Source organism: Mytilus trossulus, chromosome 4 (assembly GCF_036588685.1).
Source record: "Mytilus trossulus isolate FHL-02 chromosome 4, PNRI_Mtr1.1.1.hap1, whole genome shotgun sequence".
NCBI lineage: Eukaryota > Metazoa > Mollusca > Bivalvia > Mytilida > Mytilidae > Mytilus > Mytilus trossulus.
The window spans coordinates 60382450-60403666 of record NC_086376.1 but is presented as its reverse complement, the minus strand read 5'-3'; the positions used below and the strand labels follow the sequence as shown (position 1 = coordinate 60403666).

Below are 21217 nucleotides of genomic sequence, written 5' to 3'. Positions count from 1 at the left end.
GATCGAAAGGCTAGAAGATGGCTCCATTTTAGTTTGATCTTTACTTGGACAATAACTGAGATATGCATTTCATATTAAGAGTTTTTTTAGGAGTTAAAGGTAGTTACAATGTAAAAATAAAATGAGTGGGTTCAAGTTAACTGTTAAGAATTTTAACTTGTTTAGTTTGAAAAAAAAAATGCTTTTGAAGGAACAAAATATTTCACAATTTGCCTTGCCCCCATTACGAAACTACATTTATGGTTAATGATAACTTTTTGACAGTTCTACTCCAATTTTTTCTTGTTTTTGTAGTGGTTAAGAACAATCTACTGAAAAATATTTTGGCCTTTTTCAGTAATATTAAACACAGTGGCGGATCCAGGGGGAGGGTTCCGGGGTTTGGAACCCCCTTTTTTGGACGATCAATGCATTTGATTGGGGATATATAGTTGGACCCCCCCCCCCCCCCCCCCCCCCCCTTGTCCTGGGTTGGGAACCCCCTTCTTAAAATGGCCGGATCCGCCCCTGAAACATTTCTGTAAAGGATATAAGCCAATTACAGTCCATTCTGTAAAGAAAATGATTTAAGAATAAACTTTCTATCCTACATGTTGGCCCCTTTAAACACAGTAGCTCGTCTTAACCAATATATGAAAAGAAAGTACAGCTGAGAGTAAACAACATGAATATATACGCCTAATGCTATGTTACATATAGGTAGATATCCGAACACGCCCTAAGACACAAGGTATGTTTATATTTCTGAGTGCGCAAGGACCTAAATATTTTCAGTGAAGACCTTTACATGCGTTTTATGTTTTAGAATGGATATAGACAATGGAATTATATTCTTGGTGCAAAAAAAGTAGAAAGTGATGTCGTTATTAGTGATTGTGTTGCTTTAAACTGTGGATTAAAATCAAATGTGTGTTCAGATATATTCGATTTCATTGTGGATTACAAAAAAGGATATAGTTCTAGCAGCTAATAATGGTAAGTTTTATCAATTTTATATTAAAAAATGCAGTCCTCTGCTTGTTTACTCGGGGTTTATTTCTGACAAGGTGAATGAGTGACAAAAAAAAACCACCGTGAATACATGTTCACGTTTAAATCATATCGAGTGCACCGCATTGTTTTTTCCCCATTTCAAATAATTATGCACAAAGAAGAGATAACAAGTTGCAATCATTTTGAATTGTTTTGCTGTTCATCAAAATTTTCGAGAGAATGTTATTGTTTTCAAAAACAGATCCAACTCAATAAACCCCATTTTTTTTTTAGCTCACCCTCACCTGTCCTGCATCCGTCTGTCGTCCGTAAACTTTAACAAAAATGGCCCCCATTTTCCTCTTGGTTGTGAGGGCTATGTTGGGCCGTACAAGGTATATATGTTATTGTTAAGGTCGTTGTGTATGCTGATGTGTCCCTATTTGCCCAACATTTTCCTCTAGGTTGTGAGGCCCAGGCCGTGCCGTACCAAGTCCTATTTGCCCCCAATTTCTTTCCTTTAGGTTGTGCAGCTCAGGACTTGGCCATACCAGGTATATATGTTATTGTTAAGGTTTTTGTGTATGTCTCATGTCCTCCTTGCCCCCATATTTTTTCCTTTAGGTTGTGCAGCCCAGGAATTGGCCATACCAGGTATATATGTTATTGTTAAGGTCTTTGTGTTTGCCTCATGTCTTTTTTGCCCCCATTTTTGCCCTTTAAGGTTGTGAAACCCAGGACTTGGCCATACCAGGTATATATGTTATTGTTAAGGTCTTTGTGTATGCCTCATGTCTTTTTGCCCCCATTTTTGCCCTTATAGGTTGTGCAGCCCAGGACTTGGTCATACCAGGTATATATATGTTATTGTTAAGGTCTTTGTATTTGCCTCATGTCTTTTTGCCCCCATTTTTTTCCCTTTAGGTTGTGCAGCCCAGGACTTGGCCATACCAGGTATATATGTTATTGTTAAGGTATTTGTGTTTGCCCCATGTCTTTTTTGCCCCCATTTTTTTTTCATTTAGGTTGTGTGGCCAAGGACTTAGCCATACCAGGTATATATGTTATTGTTAAGGTCTTTGTGTTTGCTTCATGTCTTTTTTGCCCCATTTTTTTTCCTTTAGGTAGTGTGGTCCAGGACTTGGCCATACCAGGTATAAATGTTATTGTTAAGGTCTTTGTGTTTGCCTCATGTCTTTTTTGCCCCCATTTTTTTCCCTTTAGGTGGTGCGGCCCAGGACTTGGCCATATCAGGTATATATGTTATTGTTAAGGTCTTTGTGTATGCCTCATGTCTTTTTTGCCCCATTTTTTTCCTTTAGGTTGTGCTACCCAGGACTTGGCCATATCAGGTATATATGTTATTGTTAAGGTCTTTGTGTATGCCTCATGTTTTTTTTGCCCCCTTTTTTTTTCATTTAGGTTGTGCGGCCCAGGACTTGGCCATACCAGGTATATATGTTATTGTTAAGGTCTTTGTGTTTGCCTCATGTCTTTTTTGCCCCCATTTTTGTCCTTTTAGGTTGTGAAACCCAGGACTTGGCCATACCAGGTATATATGTTATTGTTAAGGTCTTTGTATTTGCCTCATGTCTTTTTGCCCCCATTTTTTTCCCTTTAGGTTGTGCAGCGCAGGACTTGGCCATACCAGGTATATATGTTATTGTTAAGGTATTTGTGTTTGCCTCATGTCTTTTTTGCCCCCATTTTTTTTCATTTAGGTTGTGCAGCCAAGGACTTAGCCATACCAGGTATATATGTTATTGTTAAGGTCTTTGTGTTTGCTTCATGTCTTTTTTGCCCAATTTTTTTTCCTTTAGGTAGTCTGGTCCAGGACTTGGCCATACCAGGTATATATTTTATTGTTAAGGTCTTTGTGTTTGCCTCATGTATTTTTTGCCCCCATTTATTTCCTTTAGGTTGTGCAGCCCAGGACTTGGCCATATCAGGTATATATGTTATTGTTAAGGTCTTTGTGTTTGCCTCATGTTTTTTTTGCCCCCATTTTTTTCTTTTAGGTTGTGCGGCCCAGGACTTGGCCATACCAGGTATATATGTTATTGTTAAGGTCTTTGTGTATGCCTCATGTTTTTTTTGCCCCCATTTTTTTATTTTAGGTTGTGCGGCCCAGGACTTGGCCATACCAGGTATATATGTTATTGTTAAGGTCTTTGTGTATGCCTCATGTTTTTTTTTGCCCCCATTTTTTTCTTTTAGGTTGTGCCGCCTAGGACTTGGCCATACCAGGTATATATGTTATTGTTAAGGTCTTTGTGTTTGCCTCATGACTTTTTTGCCTCCATTTTTTTCCTTTAGGTTGTGCGGCCAAGGAGTTAGCCATACCAGGTATATATGTTATTGTTAAGGTCTTTGTGTTTGCCTCATGTCTTTTTTGCCCCCATTTTTTTTCCTTTAGGTTGTGCAGCCCAGGACTTGGCCATATCAGGTATATATGTTATTGTTAAGGTCTTTGTGTATGCCTCATGTCTTTTTTTGCCCCCATTTTTTTCTTTTAGGTTGTGCGGCCCAGGACTTGGCCATACCAGGTATATATGTTATTGTTAAGGTCTTTGTGTTTGCTTCATGTCTTTTTTGCCCCATTTTTTTTCCTTTAGGTAGTGTGGTCCAGGACTTGGCCATACCAGGTATAAATGTTATTGTTAAGGTCTTTGTGTTTGCCTCATGTCTTTTTTGCCCCCATTTTTTTCCCTTTAGGTTGTGCGGCCCAGGACTTGGCCATATCAGGTATATATGTTATTGTTAAGGTCTTTGTGTATGCCTCATGTCTTTTTTGCCCCATTTTTTTCCTTTAGGTTGTGCTACCCAGGACTTGGCCATATCAGGTATATATGTTATTGTTAAGGTCTTTGTGTATGCCTCATGTTTTTTTTGCCCCCTTTTTTTTCATTTAGGTTGTGCGGCCTAGGACTTGGCCATACCAGGTATATATGTTATTGTTAAGGTCTTTGTGTTTGCCTCATGTCTTTTTTGCCCCCATTTTTGCCCTTTTAGGTTGTGAAACCCAGGACTTGGCCATACCAGGTATATATGTTATTGTTAAGGTCTTTGTATTTGCCTCATGTCTTTTTGCCCCCATTTTTTTCCCTTTAGGTTGTGCAGCGCAGGACTTGGCCATACCAGGTATATATGTTATTGTTAAGGTATTTGTGTTTGCCTCATGTCTTTTTTGCCCCCATTTTTTTTCATTTAGGTTGTGCAGCCAAGGACTTAGCCATACCAGGTATATATGTTATTGTTAAGGTCTTTGTGTTTGCTTCATGTCTTTTTTGCCCAATTTTTTTTCCTTTAGGTAGTCTGGTCCAGGACTTGGCCATACCAGGTATATATGTTATTGTTAAGGTCTTTGTGTTTGCCTCATGTATTTTTTGCCCCCATTTATTTCCTTTAGGTTGTGCAGCCCAGGACTTGGCCATATCAGGTATATATGTTATTGTTAAGGTCTTTGTGTATGCCTCATGTTTTTTTTGCCCCCATTTTTTTCTTTTAGGTTGTGCGGCCCAGGACTTGGCCATACCAGGTATATATGTTATTGTTAAGGTCTTTGTGTATGCCTCATGTTTTTTTTGCCCCCATTTTTTTATTTTAGGTTGTGCGGCCCAGGACTTGGCCATACCAGGTATATATGTTATTGTTAAGGTCTTTATGTATGCCTCATGTTTTTTTTTGCCCTCATTTTTTTCTTTTAGGTTGTGCCGCCTAGGACTTGGCCATACCAGGTATATATGTTATTGTTAAGGTCTTTGTGTTTGCCTCATGACTTTTTTGCCTCCATTTTTTTTCCTTTAGGTTGTGCGGCCAAGGAGTTAGCCATACCAGGTATATATGTTATTGATAAGGTCTTTGTGTTTGCCTCATGTCTTTTTTGCCCCCATTTTTTTTTCTTTAGGTTGTGCAGCCCAGGACTTGGCCATATCAGGTATATATGTTATTGTTAAGGTCTTTGTGTATGCCTCATATCTTTTTTTGCCCCCATTTTTTTCTTTTAGGTTGTGCGGCCCAGGACTTGGCCATACCAGGTATATATGTTATTGTTAAGGTCTTTGTGTTTTCTCATGTCTTTTTTGCCCCCATTTTTTTTCCTTTAGATTGTGCAGCCCAGGACTTGGCCATATCAGGTATATATGTTATAGTTAAGGTCTTTGTGTTTGCCTCATGTTTTTTTTTGCCCCCATTTTTTTATTTTAGGTTGTGCGGCCCAGGACTTGGCCATACCAGGTATATATGTTATTGTTAAGGTCTTTGTGTATGCCTCATGTTTTTTTTTGCCCCCATTTTTTTCTTTTAGGTTGTGCCGCCTAGGACTTAGCCATAGCAGGTATATATGTTATTGTTAAGGTCTTTGTGTTTGCCTCATGTCTTTTTTGCCTCCATTTTTTTCCTTAAGGTTGTGCGGCCAAGGACTTTGCAATACCAGGTATATATGTTATTGTTAAGGTCTTTGTGTTTGGCCATGTCTTTTTTGCCCCCATTTTTTTTCCTTTAGGTTGTGCAGTCCAGGACTTGGCCATACCAGGTATATATGTTATTGTTAAGGTCTTTGTGTTTGCCTCATGTCTTTTTTGCCCCGATCTTTTTCCCTTTAGGTTGTGCGGCCCAGGACTTGGCCATATCAGGTATATATGTTATTGTTAAGGTCTTTGTGTATGCCTCATGTTTTTTTTTGCCCCCATTTTTTTTTTAAGGTTGTGCGGCCCAGGACTTGGCCATACCAGGTATATATGTTATTGTTAAGGTCTTTGTGTATGCCTCATGTTTTTTTTGCCCCCATTTTTTTTCATTTAGGTTGTGCGGCCAAGGACTTAGCCAAACCAGGTATATATGTTATTGTTAAGGTCTTTGTGTTTGCCTCATGTCTTTTTTGCCCCCTTTTTTTCCCTTTAGGTTGTGCAACCCAGGACTTGGCCATATCAGGTATATATGTTATTGTTAAGGTCTTTGTGTATGCCTCATGTTTTTTTTGCCCCCTTTTTTTTCATTTAGGTTGTGCGGCCCAGGACTTGGCCATACCAGGTATATATGTTATTGTTAAGGTCTTTGTGTTTGCCTCATGTCTTTTTTGCCTCCATTTTTTTCCTTTAGGTTGTGCGGCCAAGGACTTAGCCATACCAGGTATATATGTTATTGTTAAGGTCTTTGTGTTCGCTTCATGTCTTTTTTGCCCCATTTTTTTTCCTTTAGGTAGTGCGGTCCAGGACTTGGCCATACCAGGTATATATGTTATTGTTAAGGTCTTTGTGTATGCCTCATGGTTTTTTTTGCCCCCTTTTTTTCCCTTTAGGTTGTGCGACCCAGGACTTGGCCATATCAGGTATATATGTTAATGTTAAGGTCTTTGTGTATGCTTCATGTTTTTTTTGCCCCCTTTTTTTCCCTTTAGGTTGTGCAACCCAGGACTTGGCCATATCAGGTATATGTGTTATTGTTAAGGTCTTTGTTTATGCCTCATGTTTTTTTTGCCCCCTTTTTTTTTCATTTAGGTTGTGCGGCCCAGGACTTGGCCATACCAGGTATATATGTTATTGTTAAGGTCTTTGTGTTTGCCTCATCTCTTTTTTGCCTCCATTTTTTTCCTTTAGGTTGTGCGGCCAAGGACTTAGCCATACCAGGTATATATGTTATTGTTAAGGTCTTTGTGTTTGCTTCATGTCTTTTTTGCCCCATTTTTTTCCCCTTTAGGTAGTGCGGTCCAGGACTTGGCCATACCAGGTATATATGTTATTGTTAAGGTCTCTGTGTATGCCTCATGGTTTTTTTTGCCCCCATTTTTTTCTTTTAGGTTGTGCGGCCCAGGACTTGGTCATACCAGGTATATATGTTATTGTTAAGGTCTTTGTGTTTGCCTTATGTCTTTATTGCCCCTTTTTTTTTCCTTTAGGTTGTGCGACCCAGGTTTTGGCCATATCAGGTATACATGTTATTGTTAAGGTCTTTGTGTATGCCTCATGTCTTTTTTGCCCCTTTTTTTTCCTTTAGGTTGTGCGACCCAGGACTTGGCCATATCAGGTATATGTTATTTTTAAGGTCTTTGTGTATGCTTCATGTTTTTTGGCCCCTTTTTTTCATTTAGGTTGTGCGGCCAAGGACTTGGCCATACCAGGTATATATGTTATTGTTAAGGTCTTTGTGTTTGCCTCATGTCTTTTTTGCCTCCATTTTTTTCCTTTAGGTTGTGCGGCCAAGGACTTAGCCATACCAGGTATATATGTTAATTGTTAAGGTCTTTGTGTTTGCTTCATGTCTTTTTGCCCCATTCTTTTTCCTTTAGGTAATGCGGTCCAGGACTTGGCCATACCAGGTATATATGTTATTGTTAAGGTCTTTGTGTTTGCCTCATGTCTTTTTTGCCCCCATTTTTTTCCCTTTAGGTTGTGCAGCCCAGGACTTGGCCATATCAGGTATATATGTTATTGTTAAGGTCTTTGTGTATGCCTCATGTTTTTTTTTGCCCCCATTTTTTTCTTTTAGGTTATGCGGCCCAGGACTTGGCCATACCAGGTATATATGTTATTGTTAAGGTCTTTGTGTTTGCCTCATGTCTTTTTTGCCCCCATTTTTCCCCTTTAGGTTGTGCAGCCCAGGACTTGGCCATATCAGGTATATATGTTATTGTTAAGGTCTTTGTGTATGCCTCATGTTTTTTTTTGCCCCCATTTTTTTCTTTTAGGTTATGCGGCCCAGGACTTGGCCATACCAGGTATATATGTTATTGTTAAGGTCTTTGTGTTTGCCTCATGTCTTTTTTGCCCCCATTTTTTTCCCTTTAGGTTGTGCAGCCCAGGACTTGGCCATATCAGGTATATATGTTATTGTTAAGGTCTTTGTGTTTGCCTCATGTCTTTTTTGCCTCCATTTTTTTCCTTTAGGTTGTGCGGCCAAGGACTTAGCCATACCAGGTATATATGTTATTGTTAAGGTCTTTGTGTTTGCTTCATGTCTTTTTTGCCCCATTTTTTTCCCCTTTAGGTGGTGCGGTCCAGGACTTGGCCATACCAGGTATATATGTTATTGTTAAGGTCTTTGTGTATGCCTCATGGTTTTTTTTGTCCCCATTTTTTTCTTTTAGGTTGTGCGGCCCAAGACTTGGCCATACCAGGTATATATGTTATTGTTAAGGTCTTTGTGTTTGCCTCATGTCTTTTTTGCCCCCTTTTTTTTCCTTTAGGTTGTGCGACCCAGGACTTGGCCATATCAGGTATATATGTTATTGTTAAGGTCTTTGTGTATGCCTCATGTCTTTTTTGCCCCTTTTTTTTCCTTTAGGTTGTGCGACCCAGGACTTGAACATATCAGGTATATATGTTATTGTTAAGGTCTTTGTGTATGCTTCTTGTTTTTTTTGCCCCCTTTTTTTCCCTTTAGGTTGTGCAACCCAGGACTTGGCCATATCAGGTATATATGTTATTGTTAAGGTCTTTGTGTATGCCTCATGTTTTTTTTGCCCCCTTTTTTTTCATTTAGGTTGTGCGGCCCAGGACTTGGCCATACCAGGTATATATGTTATTGTTAAGGTCTTTGTGTTTGCCTCATGTCTTTTTTGCCTCCATTTTTTTCCTTTAGGTTGTGCGGGCAAGGACTTAGCCATACCAGGTATATATGTTATTGTTAAGGTCTTTGTGTTTGCTTCATGTCTTTTTTGCCCCATTTTTTTCCCCTTTAGGTAGTGCGGTCCAGGACTTGGCCATACCAGGTATATATGTTATTGTTAAGGTCTTTGTGTATGCCTCATGGTTTTTATTGCCCCCATTTTTTTCTTTTAGGTTGTGCGGCCCAGGACTTGGCCATACCAGGTATATATGTTATTGTTAAGGTCTTTGTGTTTGCCTTATGTCTTTTTTGCCCCTTTTTTTTTCCTTTAGGTTGTGCGACCCAGGTTTTGGCCATATCAGGTATATATGTTATTGTTAAGGTCTTTGTGTATGCCTCATGGTTTTTATTGCCCCCATTTTTTTGTTTTAGGTTGTGCGGCCCAGGACTTGGCCATACCAGGTATATATGTTATTTTTAAGGTCTTTGTGTATGCTTCATGTTTTTTTTGCCCCCTTTTTTTTCATTTAGGTTGTGCAGCCCAGGACTTGGCCATACCAGGTATATATGTTATTGTTAAGGTCTTTGTGTATGCCTCATGTCTTTTTTGCCTCCATTTTTTTCCTTTAGGTTGTGCGGCCAAGGACTTAGCCATACCAGGTATATATGTTATTGTTAAGGTCTTTGTGTTTGCTTCATGTCTTTTTTTCCCCATTTTTTTTCCTTTAGGTAGTGCGGTCCAGGACTTGGCCATACCAGGTATATATGTTATTGTTAAGGTCTTTGTGTTTGCCTAATGTTTTTTTTGCCCCCATTTTTTTTCCTTTAGGTTGTGCAGCCCAGGACTTGGCCATACCAGGTATATATGTTATTGTTAAGGTCTTTGTGTTTGCCTCATGTCTTTTTTGCCCCCTTTTTTTCCTTTAGGTTGTGCGACCCAGGTCTTGGCCATATCAGGTATATATGTTATTGTTAAGGTCTTTGTGTATGCCATATGTTTTTTGGCCCCCTTTTTTTTTTCATTTAGGTTGTGCGGCCCAGGAATTGGCCATACCAGGTATATATGTTATTGTTAAGGTCTTTGTGTTTGCCTCATGTCTTTTTTGCCTCCATTTTTTTCCTTTAGGCTGTGGGGCCAAGGACTTAGCCATACCAGGTATATATGTTATTGTTAAGGTCTTTGTGTTTGCCTCATGTCTTTTTTGCCCCCATTTTTTTTCCTTTAGGTTGTGCAGCCCAGGACTTGGCCATATCAGGTATATATGTTATTGTTAAGGTCTTTGTGTATGCCTCATGTTTTTTTTTGCCCCCATTTTTTTCTTTTAGGTTATGCGGCCCAGGACTTGGCCATACCAGGTATATATGTTATTGTTAAGGTCTTTGTGTTTGCCTCATGTCTTTTTTGCCCCCATTTTTTTTCCTTTTGGTTGTGCAGCCCAGGACTTGGCCATATCAGGTATATATGTTATTGTTAAGGTCTTTGTGTATGCCTCATGTCTTTTTTTGCCCCCATTTTTTTCTTTTAGGTTGTGTGGCCCAGGACTTGGCCATACCAGGTATATATGTTATTGTTAAGGTCTATGTGTTTGCCTCATGTCTTTTTTGCCCCCATTTTTTTCTCTTTAGGGTGTGCAGCCCAGGACTTGGCCATATCAGGTATATATGTTATTGTTAAGGTCTTTGTGTTTGCCTCATGTGTTTTTTTGCCCCCATTTTTTTTCTTTTAGGTTGTGCCGCCTAGGACTTGGCCATAGCAGGTATATATGTTATTGTTCAGGTCTTTGAATTTGCCTCATGTCTTTTTTGCCTCCATTTTTTTCCCTTAAGGTTGTGCGGCCAAGGACTTAGCACTACAAGGTATATATGTTATTGTTAAGGTCTTTGTGTTTGCCTCATGTCTTTTTTGCCCCATTTTTTTTCCTTTAAGTAGTGCAGTCCAGGACTTTGCCATACCAGGTATATATGTTATTGTTAAGGTTTTTGTGTTTGCCTCATGTCTTTTTTGCCCTGATTTTTTTTTCTTTAGGTAGTGCGGCCCAGGACTTGGCCATACCAGGTATATATGTTATTGTTAAGGTCTTTGTGTATGCCTCATGGTTTTTTTTGCCCCCATTTTTTTCTTTAAGGTTGTGCGGCCCAGGACTTGGCCATACCAGGTATATATGTTATTGTTAAGGTCTTTGTGTATGCCTCATATTTTTTTTGCCCCCTTTTTTTTTCATTTAGGTTGTGCGGCCCAGGACTTGGCCATACCAGGTATATATGTTATTGTTAAGGTCTTTGTGTTTGCCTCATGTCTTTTTTGCCTCCATTTTTTTCCTTTAGGCTGTGCCGCCAAGGACTTAGCCAAACCAGATATATATGTTATTGTTAAGGTCTTTGTGTTTGCTTCATGTCTTTTTTAACCCCATTTTTTTTTCCTTTAGGTAATGCAATCCAGGACTTGGCCATACCAGGTATATTTGTTATTGTTAAGGTCTTTGTGTATGCCTCATGGTTTTTTTTGTCCCCATTTTTTTCTTTTAGGTTGTGCGGCCCAGGACTTGGCCTTACCAGGTATATATGTTATTGTTAAGGTCTTTGTGTTTGCCTCATGTCTTTTTTGCCCCCTTTTTTTTCCTTTAGGTTGTGTGACCCATGACTTGGCCATATCAGGTATATATGTTATTGTTAAGGTCTTTGTGTATGCTTCATGTTTTTATTGCCCCCTTTTTTTCCCTTTAGGTTGTGCAACCCAGGACTTGGCCATATCAGGTATATATGTTACTGTTAAGGTCTTTGTGTTTGCCTCATGTCTTTTTTGCCTCCATTTTTTTCCTTTAGGTTGTGCGGCCAAGGACTTAGCCACACCAGGTATATATGTTATTGTTAAGGTCTTTGTGTTTGCTTCATGTCTTTTTTGCCCCATTTTTTTTCGTTAAGGTAGTGCGGTCCAGGACTTGGCCATACCAGGTATATATGTTATTGTTAAGGTCTTTGTGTATGCCTCATGGTTTTTTTTTGCCCCCATTTTTTTCTTTTAGGTTGTGCGGCCCAAGACTTGGTCATACCAGGTATATATGTTATTGTTAAGGTCTTTGTGTTTGCCTCATGTCTTTTTTGCCCCCTTTTTTTTCCTTTAGGTTATGCGACCCAGGACTTGGCCATATCAGGTATATATGTTATTGTTAAGGTCTTTGTGTATGCTTCATGTTTTTGTTGCCCCCTTTTTTTTCATTTAGGTTGTGTGGCCCAGGACTTGGCCATACCAGGTATATATGTTATTGTTAAGGTCTTTGTGTATGCCTCATGTCTTTTTTGCCTCCATTTTTTTCCTTTAGGTTGTGCGGCCAAGGACTTAGCCATACCAGGTATATATGTTATTGTTAAGGTCTTTGTGTTTGCTTCATGTCTTTTTTGTCCCATTTTTTTTCCTTTAGGTAGTGCGGTCCAGGACTTGGCCATACCAGGTATATATGTTATTGTTAAGGTCTTTGTGTTTGCCTCATGTTTTTTTGCCCCCATTTTTTTTCATTTAGTTTGTGCGGCCAAGGACTTGGCCATATCAGGTATATATGTTATTGTTAAGGTCTTTGTGTATGCCTCATGTTTTTTTTGCCCCCTTTTTTTTCATTTAGGTTGTGCAGCCCAGGACTTGGCCATACCAGGTATATATGTTATTGTTAAGGTCTTTGTGTTTGCCTCATGTCTTTTTTGCCTCCATTTTTTTCCTTTAGGTTGTGCGGCCAAGGACTTAGCCATACCAGGTATATATGTTATTGTTAAGGTCTTTGTGTTTGCTTCATGTCTTTTTTGCCCCATTTTTTTTCCTTTAGGTAGTGTGGTCCAGGACTTGGCCATACCAGGTATATAAGATAAGATAAGATAAGATAATTTTTATTAACCAATCATGGTGCCCAAAATTTGAGCTATACAATCAAATGAATGAATTACAAAATAAAGCACAGAAAATGATTAGAATGATTAAAGTACATTTAGACAACAAAAAACAAAAACAACACATGAATACACATTTACAGTAATTAACCTGATATAAACCAAGTTATTAACAAAACATAGTTGTTATGGGTGCCACTGTGACCTGGAGAAATAACATAATTCTTTATAGTACTAGGTCTATGGGAGACAACTCCTGATCAATTTTATTTCCTATAATTATATATCTATCTATATTTTTCTTCTATTTATTTCTTTTTTTGTTTTTGTTTTTTTAAACAACAATATTTTCTGTAATTTTCTTTCGTTCTTCAAAAAGGGAGTGCAATAAATTAGATAAGTTTGAAGTTACACACAAATCTTCAGATGAAAGAATCCAAACAAATTTCATTTCATCAGATAATCTTGAAAAATTTTTGAATTTTGAATTTAAATTAGATAGATGTTGAGATCGAGTATCTTTTAGAACAGGACATTTTAAAAGAAAATGTAGTTCGTCTTCAACTGCGTTCTTACATAGCTTACACTTTCTGTCTTCAGCTTTAATCCCAAAATACCTCCCTCTTTCGATTTCAAGATCATGACAGCTAGTTCTAAATCTTGTGATTATTTGCCTGTCTTTTTTTGAATTCATTTTTAAATATGGTTCAAACATAAAAATATTTTTAAATTTTCTGTAAGTTCTTAATTTATTGCCAGATTGTAAATTAGTACACTTCCCAGAATTGCTTTCTAAACTAGCTAACCAGCTTTCTTTAAATTTAATAGTTAAAGATGTTTTTACCTTTTTTTTATATATGTTATTGTTAAGGTCTTTGTGTTTGCCCCATGTCTTTTTTGCCCCCATTTTTTTCCCTTTAGGTTGTGCAGCCCAGGACTTGGCCATATCAGGTATATATGTTATTGTTAAGGTCTTTGTGTATGCCTCATGTTTTATTTATTCCCCCATTTTTTTCTTTTAGGTTGTGCGGCCCATGACTTGGCCATACCAGGTATATATGTTATTGTTAAGGTTTTTGTGTTTGCCTCATGTCTTTTTTGCCCTCATTTTTTTTCCTTTAGGTTGTGGAGCCCAGGACTTGGCCATATCAGGTATATATGTTATTGTTAATTAAGGTCTTTGTGTATGCCTCATGTTTTTTTTTTGCCCCCATTTTTTTATTTTAGGTTGTGCGGCCCAGGACTTGACCTTACCAGGTATATATGTTATTGTTAAGATCTTTGTGTATGCCTCATGTTTTTTATTGCCCCCATTTTTTTCTTTTAGGTTGTGGGGCCCAGGACTTGGCCATATCAGGTATATATGTTATTGTTAAGGTCTTTGTGTTTGCTTCATGTCTTTTTTGCCCCATTTTTTTTTCCTTTAGGTAGTGCAGTCCAGGACTTGGCCATACCAGGTATATATGGTATTGTTAAGGTCTTTGTGGTTGCCTCATGTCTTTTTTGCCCCCCTTTTTTTCCTTTAGGTTGTGCGACCCAGGACTTGGCCATATCAGGTATATATGTTATTGTTAAGGTCTTTGTGTATGCCTCATGTTTTCTTTGCCCCCTTTTTTTTTCATTTAGGTTGTGCGGCCCAGGACTTGGCCATACCAGGTATATATGTTATTGTTAAGGTCTTTGTATTTGCCTCATGTCTTTTTTGCCTCCATTTTTTTCCTTTAGGCTGTGCGGCCAAGGACTTAGCCATACCAGGTATATATGTTATTGTTAAGGTCTTTGTGTTTGCTTCATGTCTTTTTTGCCCCATTTTTTTTCCTTTAGGTAGTGCGGTCCAGGACTTGGCCATACCAGGTATATATGTTATTGTTAAGGTCTTTGTGTTTGCCTCATGTCTTTTTTGCCCCAATTTTTTTTCATTTAGGTTGTGCGGCCCAGGACTTGGCCATACCAGGTATATATGTTATTGTTAAGGTCTTTGTGTATGCCTCATGTCTTTTTTGCCCCCTTTTTTTCCATTAGGTTGTGCAACCCAGGACTTGGCCATATCAGGTATATATGTTATTGTTAAGGTCTTTGTGTTTGCCTCATGTCTTTTTTGCCCCCTTTTTTTCCCATTAGGTTGTGCAACCCAGGACTTGGCCATATCAGGTATATATGTTATTGTTAAGGTCTTTGTGTATGCCTCATGTTTTTTTTGCCCCTTTTTTTTTCCTTTAGGTTGTGCGGCCCAGGACTTGGCCATACCAGGTATATATGTTATTGTTAAGGTCTTTGTGTTTGCCTCATGTCTTTTTTGCCTCCATTTTTTTCCTTTAGGTAGTGCAGTCCAGGACTTGGCCATCTCAGGTATATATGTTATTGTTAAGGTCTTTGTGTATGCCTCATGGTTTTTTTTGCCCCCATTTTTTTCTTTTAGGTTGTGCGGCCCAGGACTTGGCCATACCAGGTATAAATGTTGTTGTTAAGGTCTTTGTGTTTGCCTCATGTCTTTTTTGCCCCCTTTTTTTCCCTTTAGGTTGTGCGACCCAGGACTTGGCCATATCAGGTATATATGTTATTGTTAAGGTCTTTGTGTTTGCCTCATGTTTTTTTTGCCCCCTTTTTTTCATTAAGGTTGTGCGGCCCAGGACTTGACCATACCAGGTATATATGTTATTGTTAAGGTCTTTGTGTTTGCCTCATGTCTTTTTTGCCTCCATTTTTTTCCTTTAGGTTGTGCGGCCAAGGACTTGGCCATACCAGGTATATATGTTATTGTTAAGGTCTTTGTGTTTGCTTCATGTCTTATTTGCCCCATTTTTTTTCCTTTAGGTAGTGCGGTCCAGGACTTGGCCATACCAGGTATATATGTTATTGTTAAGGTCTTTGTGTTTGCCTCATGTTTTTTTGCCCCCATTTTTTTTCATTTAGGTTGTGCCGCCAAGGACTTAGCAATACCAGGTATATATGTTATTGTTAAGGTTTTTGTGTATGCCTCATGTCTTTTTTGCCCCATTTTTTTCCTTTAGGTTGTGCGACCCAGGACTTGGCCATATCAGGTATATATGTTATTGTTAAGGTCTTTGTGTATGCCTCATGTTTTTTTTGCCCCCTTTTTTTTCATTTAGGTTGTGCAGCCCAGGACTTGGCCATACCAGGTATATATGTTATTGTTAAGGTCTTTGTGTTTGCCTCATGTCTTTTTTGCCTCCATTTTTTTCCTTTAGGTTGTGCGGCCAAGGACTTAGCCATACCAGGTATATATGTTATTGTTAAGGTCTTTTTGTTTGCTTCATGTCTTTTTTGCCCCATTTTTTTTCCTTTAGGTTGTGGGACCCAGGACTTGGCCATATCAGGTATATATGTTATTATTAAGGTCTTTGTGTATGCCTGATGGTTTTTTTGCCCCCTTTTATTTTCATTTAGGTTGTGCGGCCCAGGACTTGGCCATACCAGGTATATATGTTATTGTTAAGGTCTTTGTGTATGCCTCATGTTTTTTTTTTGCCTCCATTTTTTTCCTTTAGGTTGTGCGGCCAAGGACTTAGCCATACCAGGTATATATGTTATTGTTAAGGTTTTTGTGTATGCCTCATGTCTTTTTTGCCCCATTTTTTTCCTTTAGGTTGTGCGACCCAGGACTTGGCCATATCAGGTATATATGTTATTGTTAAGGTCTTTGTGTATGCCTCATGTTTTTTTTGCCCCCTTTTTTTTCATTTAGGTTGTGCAGCCCAGGACTTGGCCATACCAGGTATATATGTTATTGTTAAGGTCTTTGTGTTTGCCTCATGTCTTTTTTGCCTCCATTTTTTTCCTTTAGGTTGTGCGGCCAAGGACTTAGCCATACCAGGTATATATGTTATTGTTAAGGTCTTTTTGTTTGCTTCATGTCTTTTTTGCCCCATTTTTTTTCCTTTAGGTTGTGGGACCCAGGACTTGGCCATATCAGGTATATATGTTATTATTAAGGTCTTTGTGTATGCCTGATGGTTTTTTTGCCCCCTTTTATTTTCATTTAGGTTGTGCGGCCCAGGACTTGGCCATACCAGGTATATATGTTATTGTTAAGGTCTTTGTGTATGCCTCATGTTTTTTTTTGCCCCCATTTTTTTCTTTAAGGTTGTGCGGCCAAGGACTTGGCCATACCAGGTATATATGTTATTGTTAAGGTCTTTGTGTTTGCTTCATGTCTTTTTTGCCCCCATTTTTTTTTTCCTTTAGGTTGTGCGGCCAAGGACTTAGCCATACCAGGTATATATGTTATTGTTAAGGTCTTTTTTGCCCCCATTTTTTTCCCTTTAGGTTGTGCAGCCCAGGACTTGGCCATATCAGGTATATATGTTATTGTTAAGGTCTTTGTGTATGCCTCATGTTTTTTTTTGCCCCCATTTTTTTCCTTTAGGTTGTGTGGCCCAGGACTTGGCCATACCAGGTATATATGTTATTGTTAAGGTCTTTGTGTTTGCCTCATGTCATTTTTGCCCCCATTTTTTTTCCTTTAGGTTGTGGAGCCCAGGACTTGGCCATATCAGGTATATATGTTATTGTTAAGGTCTTTGTGTATGCCTCATGTTTTTTTTTGCCCCCATTTTTTTATTTTAGGTTGTGCGGCCCAGGACTTGACCATACCAGGTATATATGTTATTGTTAAGGTCTTTGTGTATGCCTCATGTTTTTTTTTGCCCCCATTTTTTTCTTTTAGGTTGTGCCGCCCAGGACTTAGCCATACCAGGTATATATGTTATTGTTAAGGTCTTTGTGTTTGCCTCATGTCTTTTTTGCCTCCATTTTTTTCCTTTAGGTTGTGCGGCCAAGGACTTAGCCATACCAGGTATATATGTTATTGTTAAGGTCTTTGTGTTTGCTTCATGTCTTTTTTGCCCCATTTTTTTTCCTTTAGGTAGTGCGGTCCAGGACTTGGCCATACCAGGTATATATGTAATTGTTAAGGTGTTTGTGTTTGCCTTATGTCTTTTTTGCCCCCATTTTTTTCTTTTAGGTTGTGCAGCCCAGGACTTGGCCATATCAGGTATATATGTTATTGTTAAGGTCTTTGTGTATGCCTCATGTTTTTTTTTGCCCCCATTTTTTTTTTAAGGTTGTGCGGCCAAGGACTTGGCCATACCAGGTATATATGTTTTGTTTAAGTCTTTGTGTTTGCCTCATGTCTTTTTTGCCCCATTTTTTTTCCCTTTAGGTTGTGCAGCCCAGGACTTGGCCATACCAGGTATATATGTTATTGTTAAAGTTTTTTGTGGTTGCCTCATGTCTTTTTTGCCCCCTTTTTTTTCCTTTTAGGTTGTGAGGCCCAGGACTTAGCCATACCAGGTATATATGTAATTGTTAAGGTCTTTGTGTATGCCTCATGTTTTTTTTTGCCCCCATTTTTTTCTTTAAGGTTGTGCGGCCCAGGACTTGGCCATACCAGGTATATATGTTATTGTTAAGGTCTTTGTGTATGCCTCATGTTTTTTTTTGCCCCCATTTTTTTATTTTAGGTTGTGCGGCCCAGGACTTGACCATACCAGGTATATATGTTATTGTTAAGGTCTTTGTGTATGCCTCATGTTTTTTTTTGCCCCCATTTTTTTCTTTTAGGTTGTGCCGCCCAGGACTTAGCAATACCAGGTATATATGTTATTGTTAAGGTCTTTGTGTTTGCCTCATGTCTTTTTTGCCTCCATTTTTTTCCTTTAGGTTGTGCGGCCAAGGACTTAGCCATACCAGGTATGTATGTTATTGTTAAGGTCTTTGTGTTTGCTTCATGTCTTTTTTGCCCCATTTTTTTTCCTTTAGGTAGTGCGGTCCAGGACTTGGCCATACCAGGTATATATGTAATTGTTAAGGTGTTTGTGTTTGCCTTATGTCTTTTTTGCCCCCATTTTTTTCTTTTAGGTTGTGCAGCCCAGGACTTGGCCATATCAGGTATATATGTTATTGTTTAAGTCTTTGTGTTTGCCTCATGTCTTTTTTGCCCCATTTTTTTTCTCTTTAGGTTGTGCAGCCCAGGACTTGGCCATACCAGGTATATATGTTATTGTTAAAGTTTTTTGTGTTTGCCTCATGTCTTTTTTGCCCCCTTTTTTTTCCTTTAGGTAGTGCGGTCCAGGACTTGGCCATACCAGGTATATATGTAATTGTTAAGGTCTTTGTGTATGCCTCATGTTTTTTTTTGCCCCCATTTTTTTCTTTAAGGTTGTGCGGCCCAGGACTTGGCCATACCAGGTATATATGTTGTTGTTAGAGTCTTTGTGTTTGCCTCATGTCTTTTTTGCCCCCATTTTTTCCCCCTTTAAGTTGTGCGGCCCAGGATTTGGCCATACCAGGTATATATGTTATTGTTAAGGTCATTGCGTTTGCCTTATGTCTTTTTTGGCCCCATTTTTTTTCTTTAGGTTGTGCGGCCCAGGACTTGGTCATACCAGGTATATATGTTATTTTTAAGGTCTTTGTGTTTGCCTCATGTCTTTTTTGCCCCCAGTTTTTATCCTTTAGGTTGTGCGGCCCAGGACTTAGCCATACCAGGTATATATGTTATTGTTAAAGGTTTTGTGTTGGCCTCATTTCTTTTTTGTCCCCATTTTTTTTCCTTTAGGTTGTGCGGCCCTGTCCCCTCAGTCATAGTCTATTGACTTCGATTGGTTCCATGGAGATTATATAGCCCCAACCCCTCTTCATGCTTCATTGACTTTGAAATTTTTACATAGTTTTCAAGTTAATTTTCGTATTTAGATTTGGGAACAACTTACAAGTCAATGGTATTTGGTATGCAGTTGTGTTAGCATTGGCACATCTCATTTACATGGAGATTGTTTAACATGATGATGTTACTCAGTCATGGTTCATTGACTTTGAATATTTGCATAATTTGTTAAAGATGCTAATTTAGTATTGCTACATTTGTATAATCAAAATTACAAAAAGGCGAGACATATCTCTGGGATACTAGTAACAGTTTATTAACACATGTCTGTTTCCATAACATATCTTTAGTATTAACTATGACCTGACAATAAAAACAGCAACAATTGGGTAGTGTCAAGTCCCATCAACATATATGTTCCTAATTCAACCTATAGTACCACTGTAGATTTTTCATGTTATAACTGTATATAATTTTGAAGGAGGTATCAAGATAAAAATTAAGGATACTATATAAATAACACATAGATGAGAGGGTGATAGAGCAGATTTGGTACCCTGAGAAAACATTGTCAACCGCGGCGAAGCCAAGGTTGACAATGCCTTTTCGAGGGGTTCCAATCTGTTCTATCACCCTCTCAGCTATGTGTTATTTAATTTATTATACTGTATGTCCTATCATTATTGGCTTTTACAGATTACTTTTATTTTAAAAGTATTTTCTATGACGTCACGTTCATACCAACGTTACGGGCATTAGAAAAAAACAACAAGAGTCAAGCAAGATGTTTTATTTTATTTATTTTAACGGTCGATAATAAAATAAAACATCTTGCTTGACTTCTGTTTTTTTTAAGCTAAAACGTAGAACTTAAGCATTGTATTTAATTCCTTGATGTAAATTCAATTCATTGTTCTTTTATTTATCGATTTCTGATTGGTCTAGATGAGTGGGTAACATTCAAAAACATTGTCACCCGCTCAGCCATGTGATAGAGTAAATTGACACCCTCGTCTTAATTTGTTCCCTTATATATAGAAATTAAGAGGTATGGTATGATTGCATTTGACATTTATCAAGCAGAGACCAAATGGCAAGGAAAATAACAACTAAAGATCACACAGTCTTCTACAGTGGGCAAAACTTATACGGTATAGTAAGCTGGGTAAGTCCCCAACATGACAAAAATATGAAACAGTTCATGCCAAACTCCAATGGCTTGAGATATGATCAAATGAAAACCATAACAAATATGATAAACACTGACAAACAATGACTTTTTCCATCGTTTTGTGCTAACAAAGACTGGTAGTTTAAAAGATATGTCAACATGTCACTTAAAGCATTTAGTAAAGAAATGATAAATTGTATATTTACTCAGTTTATTATTCTTTTGCATTAAATATTGTTTCAATTATTTTTCATCTAGATTTTCCATGTCGCAGCCAGCAGAGCAATTCCATTGAAGATGGTTAAAGAAATCTTCAACCAAGTCAGAAATTACTCTACAGCTTTATCTAGAAAATAAGGGAGACAAGTTTATCTAAGCCTTACAATTTCTATACATGTACCAGGTATATCAACAAGATTTACTATTAAAAGTATAAAAAGTAAGCCTGCAGATTGGAATATTACATCCAAGGGGAAACAATTTCAACAAAGATTTGTTATTTCAATAAGAGATATTAACTCAGTAAAATATTGAGATTTTTGTGCAGTTGAAATTCAAGTCATTATTCTTTTACTACTTTTTTGTATATACATCGTTATATGAATTTTACAAACTTCAGTGTTGATATAATAGATTATTCTGATTATGTATTAAGAATTCAAAACAATATTTAGTAAATATTATGTTGACAAGTGAAATGGATTTGTAAAATATTTAATGTATCCATTTTATTTTATTTTTAGGTTCTTTCAGTAAGATGTTTTCATGGTGTTGGCAATAAACTTGGTAGTCTTATACAGCTAATACAAAGGTACGTACAGTGAGTTTGTTATTTTGTTAAAAAAACCAAATATATAGTTGGTCAGAAGTTTTACTCTCCATTATATGAGTAAATTAAAGGATATCTTCTAATTGCATATGTAATTGCTGTGTTGCTGGATAGCTGTCTAATCCATATATTCTCAACAATTATTACACATTTATATACACAGGTACTTGTCTCAGAAAAAAAATGTCCTATATAC

The 21217-nt window shown here is 37.8% G+C and overlaps 1 long non-coding RNA gene across 1 annotated transcript; it reads left to right on the top strand.

The window, feature by feature from the left end:
- LOC134714044 (uncharacterized) lies at positions 1–20789 on the top strand. Its single transcript, XR_010106477.1, has 3 exons — positions 1–99; positions 806–975; positions 20451–20789. It is a non-coding gene; the product is annotated as an uncharacterized LOC134714044 (long non-coding RNA).
- Positions 20790–21217: the final 428 nt, after the last annotated feature.